This window comes from Muntiacus reevesi, chromosome 1 (genome assembly GCF_963930625.1).
Source record: "Muntiacus reevesi chromosome 1, mMunRee1.1, whole genome shotgun sequence".
In the NCBI taxonomy this organism is placed as follows: Eukaryota; Metazoa; Chordata; class Mammalia; order Artiodactyla; family Cervidae; genus Muntiacus; species Muntiacus reevesi.
In genome coordinates this window covers 47,644,375-47,654,420 of record NC_089249.1, presented here as the reverse complement: position 1 = coordinate 47,654,420, position 10,046 = coordinate 47,644,375, and the positions used below count along the sequence as shown (strand labels likewise).

At 39.1% G+C, this 10,046-nt stretch overlaps 1 pseudogene; it reads right to left on the bottom strand.

The window, feature by feature from the left end:
* Positions 1-5,989: 5,989 nt before the first annotated feature.
* LOC136173036 (GTP-binding nuclear protein Ran-like) lies at positions 5,990-8,879 on the bottom strand (annotated as a pseudogene).
* Between the last annotated feature and the right edge of the window lie 1,167 nt (positions 8,880-10,046).

Sequence of the window (10,046 nt, the reverse complement as noted above, 5' to 3'; positions counted from 1 at the left end):
TTGACTCAGATGTGCATGATTTCCACACAATGTAGTCCTCTTTGCATGCCATCAAGGGCCTGGTGATGCAGCATTTATTAAAGGAATGTTCCTTTTCTGTCTCTGGAATTTTCTTCCAAGCCTCAGATACCTATTTGGCAAATTTTGATTCTTATGAGCCAGTATGACAAATACAGTATGATTGTTCTGGCTAATAGTTCTGGTCAAACATCCCAATTTATATGTTCAAATGAAAAAAAAGAACAAGTGCCAAGTGGCCTCTTAAAATTAATGAAATATAATATCTTCCTGTTTCATCTTGCCCCTCAGTTATAACCATCCTCTAAGAAACCACCAGGGTGATCTACCCAAATGTCACAACCCTATTTAAAAACTTTAAACAATTAGAAACATAATGCATTGATCATATGTGTTTATCCCGCCCCACCTCTGAAGCTACATCAAAATGAAAATTTGTAAAAATTGAAAACAAATTATAAACCCTTAAAGACAAATAGAATGGAAGAAATTGGTCCTGACAGCATGAATGGCTAAATATGACCACCAGATTCACATGAGGTTGCAAAAAAAGAAATACAGAGAGGTTCTAGTTTAGGCTTATTACAGATAAAGCTGCCACGAACATTCATGTGCAGGTTTGTGCCATGCATCGTGCCAAGTCACGTCAGTCATGTCCAACTCTGTGACCCTATGGACTGTAGCCCACCAGGCTCCTCTGTCCATGGAATTCTCCAAGCAAGAATACTGGAGTGGGTTGCCATGCCCTCCTCCAGGGGATCTTCCCAACCCAGGGATCAAACCCGAGTTTCTAATGTCTCCTGGATTGGTAGGCAGGTTTTTTACCACTAGTGCTGCCGGGAAAGCCCATGTGCAGGTGTGCACAAACATAAATTTTCATTGCTCTGAGATAAATGCCCAAGAGTGCAATTGCTGGGTGGTAAAGTAAACACATGTTTAGTTTTGTAAGAAACTGCCAAACTGTTTTTCAGAATGGTTATACCATTTTAGATTCCCACCAGCAACATGTGAAGAATTCAGTTTTTCCACATCCTCATCAGCATTTGGTGTTGTCACTTAAAGAAAAAAATTAGCCATTCTGATAGGTATATAGTGATATATTGTTGTGGATTAAATTTTTGTTTCCCTAAAGGCTAATGATGTTGAACATATTTTAATGTGTTTATCTGCCATCTAAATATCCTCTTTGTTGAAAGATCTATTCATGTCTTTTGTCCATTTTTAAATTAGGTTGTTTATTTTTTTGCCTTTGAATTTTAAGAATTATTTAAACATTCTAGATAAAGTACTTTATCAGCTAAAAAGTTTCTCCCAGTCTTTCTTTGTCTTTTCATCCTCTTAACTGGAACTTTCATAGGGCAAACATTTTTAATTTTGTTAAGTTCCAATTTATGAACTTGTCCTTTAATGCATCACTTTCTGTGTCACACTTTGCCTAGCCATAGAGTCGCATAGTTTTCTCGTATCTTATTTTCCAAGAGTTAGATAGTTTTGTTTTGTAATCCATTTCAAGTTAATTGCTGTATGAGGTGTGACATTTAGGTTGGGGTTCCTTTTTTTTTTTTCAATGGATGTCCAATTGCTCCAGGACTGTTTGTTGAAAAAACAACCCTTTCTCCATTAAATTGCTTTTGCATCTTTGTCAAAAATCAGTTGGGCTGGGAATTCCCTGGTTGTCCTGTGGTTAAAGCTCAGACTCACTCCCTGGCCAGGGAAGAGAAGAGCCACCAAAATTAAAAAAAAAAAAAAAAAGACAAAGGAAAACCAGCTGGGCGTATTTGTGCAGGTCTGTTTCTGGGTTTTCTATCTGGTTCCATTGATCTATGTGTCTGTCCTTCTGTCAATGACACACTGTCTTAATTATTGTAGCAACAGTAAGCCTTAATATCAAGTAGAATTATTTCTCCCATTTTATTGTGCTTTTCCAAAGTTGGTTTAGCTATTCTAGATCCTTTGCCTAAAAGATCATTTTAAAAAGGCATTTATGTAAGCTGGCAAGAAAGTAGACTATTTAAGGACCAAAAGACTAAGTGAACGCTGGTGCCTGGAGAGGTAACTGGGCCCTGAAGCCTGTTTTGCCTTGAGGGCATTTGCTTAAACATTTAATTTAGGCATAGTGGCTTCATAGGGTGCCACTGTGGCATAGGAGACAGAACCCAGGGCCTCTGTAGGGTTGGAGATCTAATAGAAGTCCCTACCATAAAGTCAGAACCCCAAAGGACTATATTCTCACCTAAGAGTGAATTTAAAATATGCTATATCTGAACTGCCCCTATGGGACTACATAGAAAATCTGCTCATCTGAAACCTAGGTAGCTACTAGAGAACTTTTCTTTTTTCTTTTAAATATATGCAGACAGGGCTTCCCCAATGGCTGGCTGGTAAAGAGTCTATCTGCCAATGCTGGAGACATGAGTTCCATCCCTAATCTGGGAAGATCCCACATGCCACGGAGCAACTAAGCTTGTGTGCCACAACTACTGAGCCTGTGCTCCAGAGCCTGGGAACCACAACGATTGCGCCCACATGCCACAACTGCCAAAGCCCGAGCACCCGAGGGCCCATGCTCTGCAACAAGAGAACCGCAGTGCAAAGCCAACACACCGCAACTAGAGAGTAGCCCCCGCTTGCCATGCTAGAGAGAAAGCCCGAGCAGCAACAAAGACCCAGCACAGCCCAAAATAAATAAAAGATAAATAAAATTATTTAAAAAACATATTTATAAATATATGCAGACAGTTTATAATCAATGCTGTGGTTTTTCTGTCTGAATTCCTTATTGGTCCTAAAAACAAAATAGCAAGAACTTAAAATGGTTCCAGGTCAACAGTGCCATCAAGCACCGGCTGTAGCAACGCAAGTCGTCTCTCTGGATGAGTTTATCTTTGATCTAGGCCTTGGGGAATTTCCACAGATACAGTTCCAAGAAAAATAAATCATGGTCAAAAATTGGAAACAAATAAGGAACAAAGAACCAGGAGCAAGAGCCAACAAAGATGGAGATAGGAAGTAAGAAAATTAGAAAATCAAGCCAAATAGTTCAACATCTGATTAATAGGCCTTCTGCAAAGAGAAAACAGGATATGAGGGGAAAATATTACAAAAGAAATACAAAGGAAAAAAATCCGAATTGAACACATCTTTCTGGATTAAATAGTACACCATGTGCCTAGCATACTGAAAGGAAAAGAATCAGGTCAAGACACATCTTTGTGAAATCTCAGAATATTAGGGGAAAAGAGAAGATCCTAAAAGATATCAAGAAGAGAGAGGGGGAAAGGGACTTCCCTGGTGGTCCAGTGGATAAGAATCCACCTGCCAATGCAGGAGATTTGAGTTTGATTCCACATCTTTCAGAGCAGCTAAGCTCTGGAGCCTGTGCTCTGGAACAATAGATGCCACTGCAGTGAGAAGCTGGAGCACCGAAACTAGAGAAAAGCCTGCCCAGCAACAAAGACCCAGCACAGCCAAAAAAAGAAAACAAATAATAAATATTTTTTTTTAATATTTATTTATTTGCACCAGGTCTTTACTTGCAGCATACAAACTCTTTAGTTGTGGCATGTGGGATCTAGTTCCCTGACCAGGGATTGAACCCGGGTCCCCTGCACTGGTAGCATGGAGTCTTAGCCACTGGACCACCAGGGAAGTCCCTAAATATTATTTTTAAAAGAAAAGCATAAGAATGCCTTGGAGAGACTCAAGGCTATAGTTGTGTGTTGAATTGCATTCCTCCCAAAAATTTTTATGTGGAAGTCCTAACACTCAGATCTTAGAATATGACCTTATTTGGATCCAGGTTGTTGCAGAGATAATTAATTGAGATGAGGTCATATTGGTGTAAAATGGGCCCCTACTCCACTATGACTGCTGTCCTTATAGAGTGGGGAAGCTTGGAGAGACATGCACGGGGAGAATGCCTTATTCACATTCAGGCAGGTATCTGCCTGATATGTCTATAAGCCAAAGAACACCAGATACAGCCAACAAATCACTAGAGGCCAGGAGAGAGGCAGGGAATAGATTCACCCACACAATCCTGGTGATGCCTGGTCTCAAGACTTCTAGCCTTAGGAAAGCAAGTGGATACATTTCTGTTGTTTAAGCACCCAACTAATGGTACTTTGTATTCAGCAATCCCAGAAACCTCATACATCTGTCTTGAACTAGTACATATGTTGGATTCCCAAAACAATCAACAAATTTTGTATGTATATGTATGTGTATATATATATATATATATATATATATATCACATACACGTGATAAAAATACCAGAAGGGATTGACTTGTTATGAATACTGATAAGTTTAAGAAACCAACAGGAGTAAACAAATCCAAGTGTTTCTTAGACCATGAATCACCCTGAAGACAAAAATAGAACATCGTTTTTTCTGGGGGACCTTTAGGTACAGAAGGCAGAGTTAATCCTACTCTTCAGTTCATGACACATGATCTCTACCTATGCATAAAAAGATTTTGTTTCATTTTTTGTTCTTTTTCCTTATTCTCCTTCCCAGCCATAGACAGCATTATAAATTGTCTGATATTTACAATTTTGTGTTTTTGCAAAATGGGTACTGTCTTCTATGTGTGTATTTTTAATTTACATAAATGATATCATGTTTTAAATCTCATTGTGTTTTTCCACTCAGCTGGAAGTTTTAAAGAGGAAAATTGTACAATTTGTAAATGAACGGTTTGCTCTTTCCTTTCAATTCTCACATCCATTTAATTCCATCCCTCCTCTGTTCTTTCCTCCCTTCCTTTTTTTTTTTTTTTTTGTATAACACTAACTAGGACCTTCAGTAGTAAATTAAAGTGCAGCAGCAATAGAGGGCATTCTAGTCTTGTTGCTGATCATAAGGAAATTGTTTAGTCACTAAGTCATGTCTGAATCTTTGCAACTCCATTGACTAGCCTGCCAGGCTCCTCTGTCCATGGGATTCTCCATGCAAGAACACTGGAGTGGGTTGCCATTTTCTTCTCCAGGGGGTCTTCCCAACCCAGGGAGGGAACCCTTGTCTCCTGCATTGTAGATGGGTTCTTTACCACTGAGCTACCTGGGAAGCCCACTCTTAAGAGAATATATATCTACTCAATATTTGGTGTGGGTCTCCAGGATGTCACCTTTACCAAATTAAGGAAATGTCCTTCTGTTCTTTGGGTTTTTAAAATTATAAATAGGAGCTGAATTACGTAACTTCCCCTTTCTATATCGACTAAGATCATCACAAAGAACTAAATCTTCATCTTTCAAAACAGGAAGCTAATAGATGTCTAAAGCTGCTAAACCATGAAGAGCAGGAGGGCATTTTATTTTGAATTATGATGACAAATAACAGAATAGTTCAAAAAAGTAAAAGCCTTTCATTCTGGGAAGCTAGTTTGGAAGATAGATGGGTAAGGCAGATTGCTGTTTTTGTCGTATAACTTTCCTTTCTTTTTGATTAACTATATATACATGTATTACTCTGATTTTTTTTTTTTAAAAAGAAAGCTTAATTTAGCCATAAAGTGAGATAAGATTCATGGACCATTATGAACCTACACATTTAGTATACAATCACACGATTTTTAGTATATTCATAAGGTTGTGCAATTATCACTACTAATTCCAGAACACTTATATCAACCCAAAAAGAACCAGCGTACCTGTTGGTAGTCATCTCCCATCCCTCACTCCTTACCTCATCCCCTGGCAACAACTCATCTACTTTCTGTCTATTGTCATCTGCCTATTCTGAACACTTCATATAAATCGAACCATACAATATGTAGCCTTTATGACTGGCTTCTTTTATCTTTCAAAGTTCCTCAATGTTACAGCAGTACCTCATTTTTTTAATGATTGTATTTATTTTCAGCTGTGCTGCGTCTTCACCGCTGTTTAGGCTTTTCTCTAGTTGTGGTGATTGGGGGCTGCTCTCTAGTTGCAGTACCCAGGCTTCTCATTGCAGAGCACAAGTTTCAGGGCATGCAGGCTTCCATAGTTGCAGCACATGGGCTCCAGAGCATGGGCACAGTAGTTGTGGTACTCAGGCTTAGTTGCTCCACAGCAAGTGGGATCTTCTTGGCCTGGGGATCAAACCCATGTCCCCTGCATTGCCAGGTGGATTCTTTACTAACGAGGGAAGCCCCCTCATTCATTTTTATAGCTGAGTAATATTTCATTGTATACATAGACCACACTTTGTTTATCCATTCGTCAGTTGATAGAGATTTGGGGTTGTTTCTTCTTTTTGGCTATTCTGAATAATGCTGCTATGAACATGTCTACAAGTTTTTGTGTGACTATGTTATCAGTTCTCTTGGGTGTATACCTCGGAGAGGAATTGCTGGGTCATATGGTAACTCTCTATATAACTTTTTGTGGAAGTGCCAGTTTTCCTAAATGGTTGTACCATTTTACTAAAGATTGTCTTAATGGTTCTTTACTTTTTTTAAAATATATTTTATTTTTAAAAAGTATTTTTATTCATTTGACTGTGCCAGGTCTTAGTTGCAGCACATGGGATCTAGCTCCCTGACCAGGGATTGAACCCCAGACCCCTGCACTGGGACCGTGGAGTCTTAGCCAGTGGATCACCAAGGAAGTCCCCTTAATAGTTCTTTAGTCTTCTTCATAATCTGACTCTGGCCCCCATCTCCTGCCCGATTTCTTATTAGCTCTGCCAACGAATGCCATTCACAGCTTTCCCGTATGTGCCAGGCTATTTCTCACCTCTGACCTTTGTTCCAGTTTCATCTGCCTGGAAAGCAGGCTAACCTCCATACCGTATTTTGGTTAACTGCCTCCTCCAGAAAGCCTTCCCTGCCTTCATTCCTGCTCCCCTAGGATGAGGTAAGGATCCCTCTTCTCTGTACCTATACAGCAGGTAATTAACATGCTTTAAATGCCATAACATATTTTACAATTATGCTTTTTCACCCTCTGTTTTATTGAAGTCTAGTTGCTGTACATCAAAGTGATTCAGTTATACATTCTTTCTCACTATGATTTATCTCAGGAGGTTAGGTATAGTTCCATGTGCTATACAATAGTACCTTGTTGTTTATCCATCCTAAATGTGTTGAAGTCTAATAGTTTGTATCTACCATCCCCAAACTCCCAGTCATCCCTTTCCCTCCCCATCTCCCCCTGTAACTATGCTTCTTTGTCTACCTCCTGCACTAGGAGGAGTTCTTTAAATGCAGTTGTTGGGGTTTTTTTTTCCTTTGTATCCCTCGAACCTACTGGTAGCCTTCAATAAATGGCTGTTGAATGTGTGACTTCTACAGATATTTACCAAGGATCTATTAAGAGCCAGTATACAAAGAGACCAGATATGTGACTAGTAACAGTGAACAAGTGTGTGCAAGACAGTCCCTGCCCTGAACGAAGATGAGCCCTAGTCAATGGGGAAGATGGACATAGAGACATATAAAATCAGGCAAGATCAAAAAGCAAACAGGGGCTCGGATGACTCAAAGTAAATGGACCGTAAAGTCTTCCCTTGTCTTCTTCCATTTTTCCAAAGCCCTACACACACTCCAGAGGACTGTCATTACCATTTACACTTGCCAATTCTAGAAACTGTAGCATATTTTTCTCCTCTCAATTGAGTAATGTCAAACATTTAAGTTGATTTATAGCTGAGCAAGTTATCTAAAACACAAAAAAGCAGTTAGTGTCATACTAAGGTTCATTACAGCTAGACCTACCCAGCCATCTCCCAACAAATTGTGTTCCCTCACCATGTACCACCGACCACTCTTCTCTTCCTCACTGGCAATGTTCTACTTCTTTCTCTGCTTACTAAAATCCATCCTCTTGTATGGGGCCACTCCTGATTAGGCCAAAAGCATTCTCTTATCTAGATTATATATCACCCACATCAGTGGTTTCCAAACACAGCTCATTAAAATAAACTGGCTGTTAAAATCAGAATGCCCTAAAATCTGAGAAGACATACTTTTTTTTTTTTTTTTTTGATATTTGAAATACAACTTTATTCTGATTCTAAACGAAAAGGAATGGGAATGACAGTAACAAACAAGATTCCACCTCTCAATATTGTCATGTGACTATAGCAGTCTTATATTTGAAACTCAAGGAGGAAACAACTGTGTTCCAAAACACCTAAATATGCAGGTCCAAAAAATGAAGGTATTTTTTTTTTTCAACTGCCACATTCACTCCAAAGCCCATCCATCTCCTTCAGCATCCAAAGATTAAGCACATGTTCTGCTTAGCTATATAATAAAGTGGCAAACACGCTACACCACTGACATCACAGGACAGTTGCCTACAAAACTAGACTTCTGACGCTGGGCCCCAGCTTCACTTTCTCACAGGTCATCATCTTCATCAGGGAGAGCAGTTGTCTGAGCAACCTCTAAATCGTGCTCGTACTGTGCTGCCAAGGCTGGGTCCATGACCACCTCTGGCGGGGCAAGAGCAGGCATGGCGACAAACTCCAAGTTAGGGTCTCCAATCAGTTTTCTAGCAAGCCAGAGGAAGGGCTTTTCAAAGTTGTAGTTACTTTTGGCAGAAAAGTACTGTCATAGTACTGAAGATTCTTCCTTCCGTGGAAGACAATTGACTTTGCCTTAACCTTTCTGTCCTTAATGTCCACTTTGTTGCCACACAACACAATTGGGATGTTCTCACACACTCGTACCAGATCTCTATGCCAGTTAGGCACATTCTTGTAAGTAACTCTTGATGTTACGTCAAACATTAAAATGGCACACTGAGCTTGTATATAATAGCCATCTCTCAGTCCACCAAATTTCTCCTGACCAGCTGTATCCCATACATTGAACTTAATAGGTCCTCTGTTGGTATGGAACACAAGAGGATGGACCTCAACACCCAAAGTAGCTACATACTTCTTCTCAAATTCACCAGTCAGATGACGCTTCACGAATGTAGTTTTTCCAGTACCACCATCACCAACCAAAACAAGTTTGAACTGAACTTGGGGCTCTCCTTGGGCAGCCGTCGCGATGTCACTTCCAGAAGCGTCTCTGCGCCCGTCAGAGAAGACATACTTTGACAAAGCAAAGGCCTAGAAACTATTGTGCATGCATGCTTAGTTGCATCCAACTCTTTGTGACCCTGTGGACTATAGCCCACCAGGCTCCTTTATCTGTGGGATTTTTTAGGCAATACTGGAATGGGTTGCCATTTCCTATTTCAAGAATCTTCCCAACCCAGGGATCAAACTCCTGTCTTTTGTGTCTCCTACATTGGCAGGCAGATTCTTTATCACTGCACCACCAGATAAACAATCTAAATGTCTATCAAAATGGAGTTGGTTAAATCATTATGGCATATAATGTGAGGACAAAAAACTGATCTAAGTTACATTAAGTGAAAATGTAACTTAATATGCATGGAATCTACTTTTTCAGAAAGAAGATAAGTAGATAGATAAAACAATCTTGTATACACACAGTATATATTAATATCCAGAATGATTAAAAAGAATGTCATGCATGACTGCCTTGAAACAAAGCACACACAAAAAAGCCCAGCTGTGAGGAAACTTTTCATCTTACTCTTTTGTAATTTTACAATTTTGAACTATCTGCCTATATAGATGGATACATTTTAATTACAAAAAAAAAAAAAAACAAAAGACTTAAGACTCAGCTCAGTTCTAAAGATCACAGTCTTTGGGGGCAGGGACTACTTTTTAAACTGTTTAACTATGCAGAGATTCTGATGATCAATAAGGCTTAGGAATCACTCACATGGTACTTAAGGCCTCATATATTAAAGTGTACATATGAGACTATACTCGTAACTAGAAAAACATGGGGGGAGAATATTTTATATTGTTTTTCCTATAGTTCTCATCTCAGAAAAGGTACTCGATAAATATTTTTTGACAAGAATAGTGTAAAAGTACAACTACTTTTCTATGACATTTCATTCCAGTGCAGAAAAGTTTTTAAAAATACATTTAACATGGCATCATGGGACAGTTTTTTTTTTTTTTTTTAATGTTTATTTAACTGGTCTGGGTCTAAATTGCAGC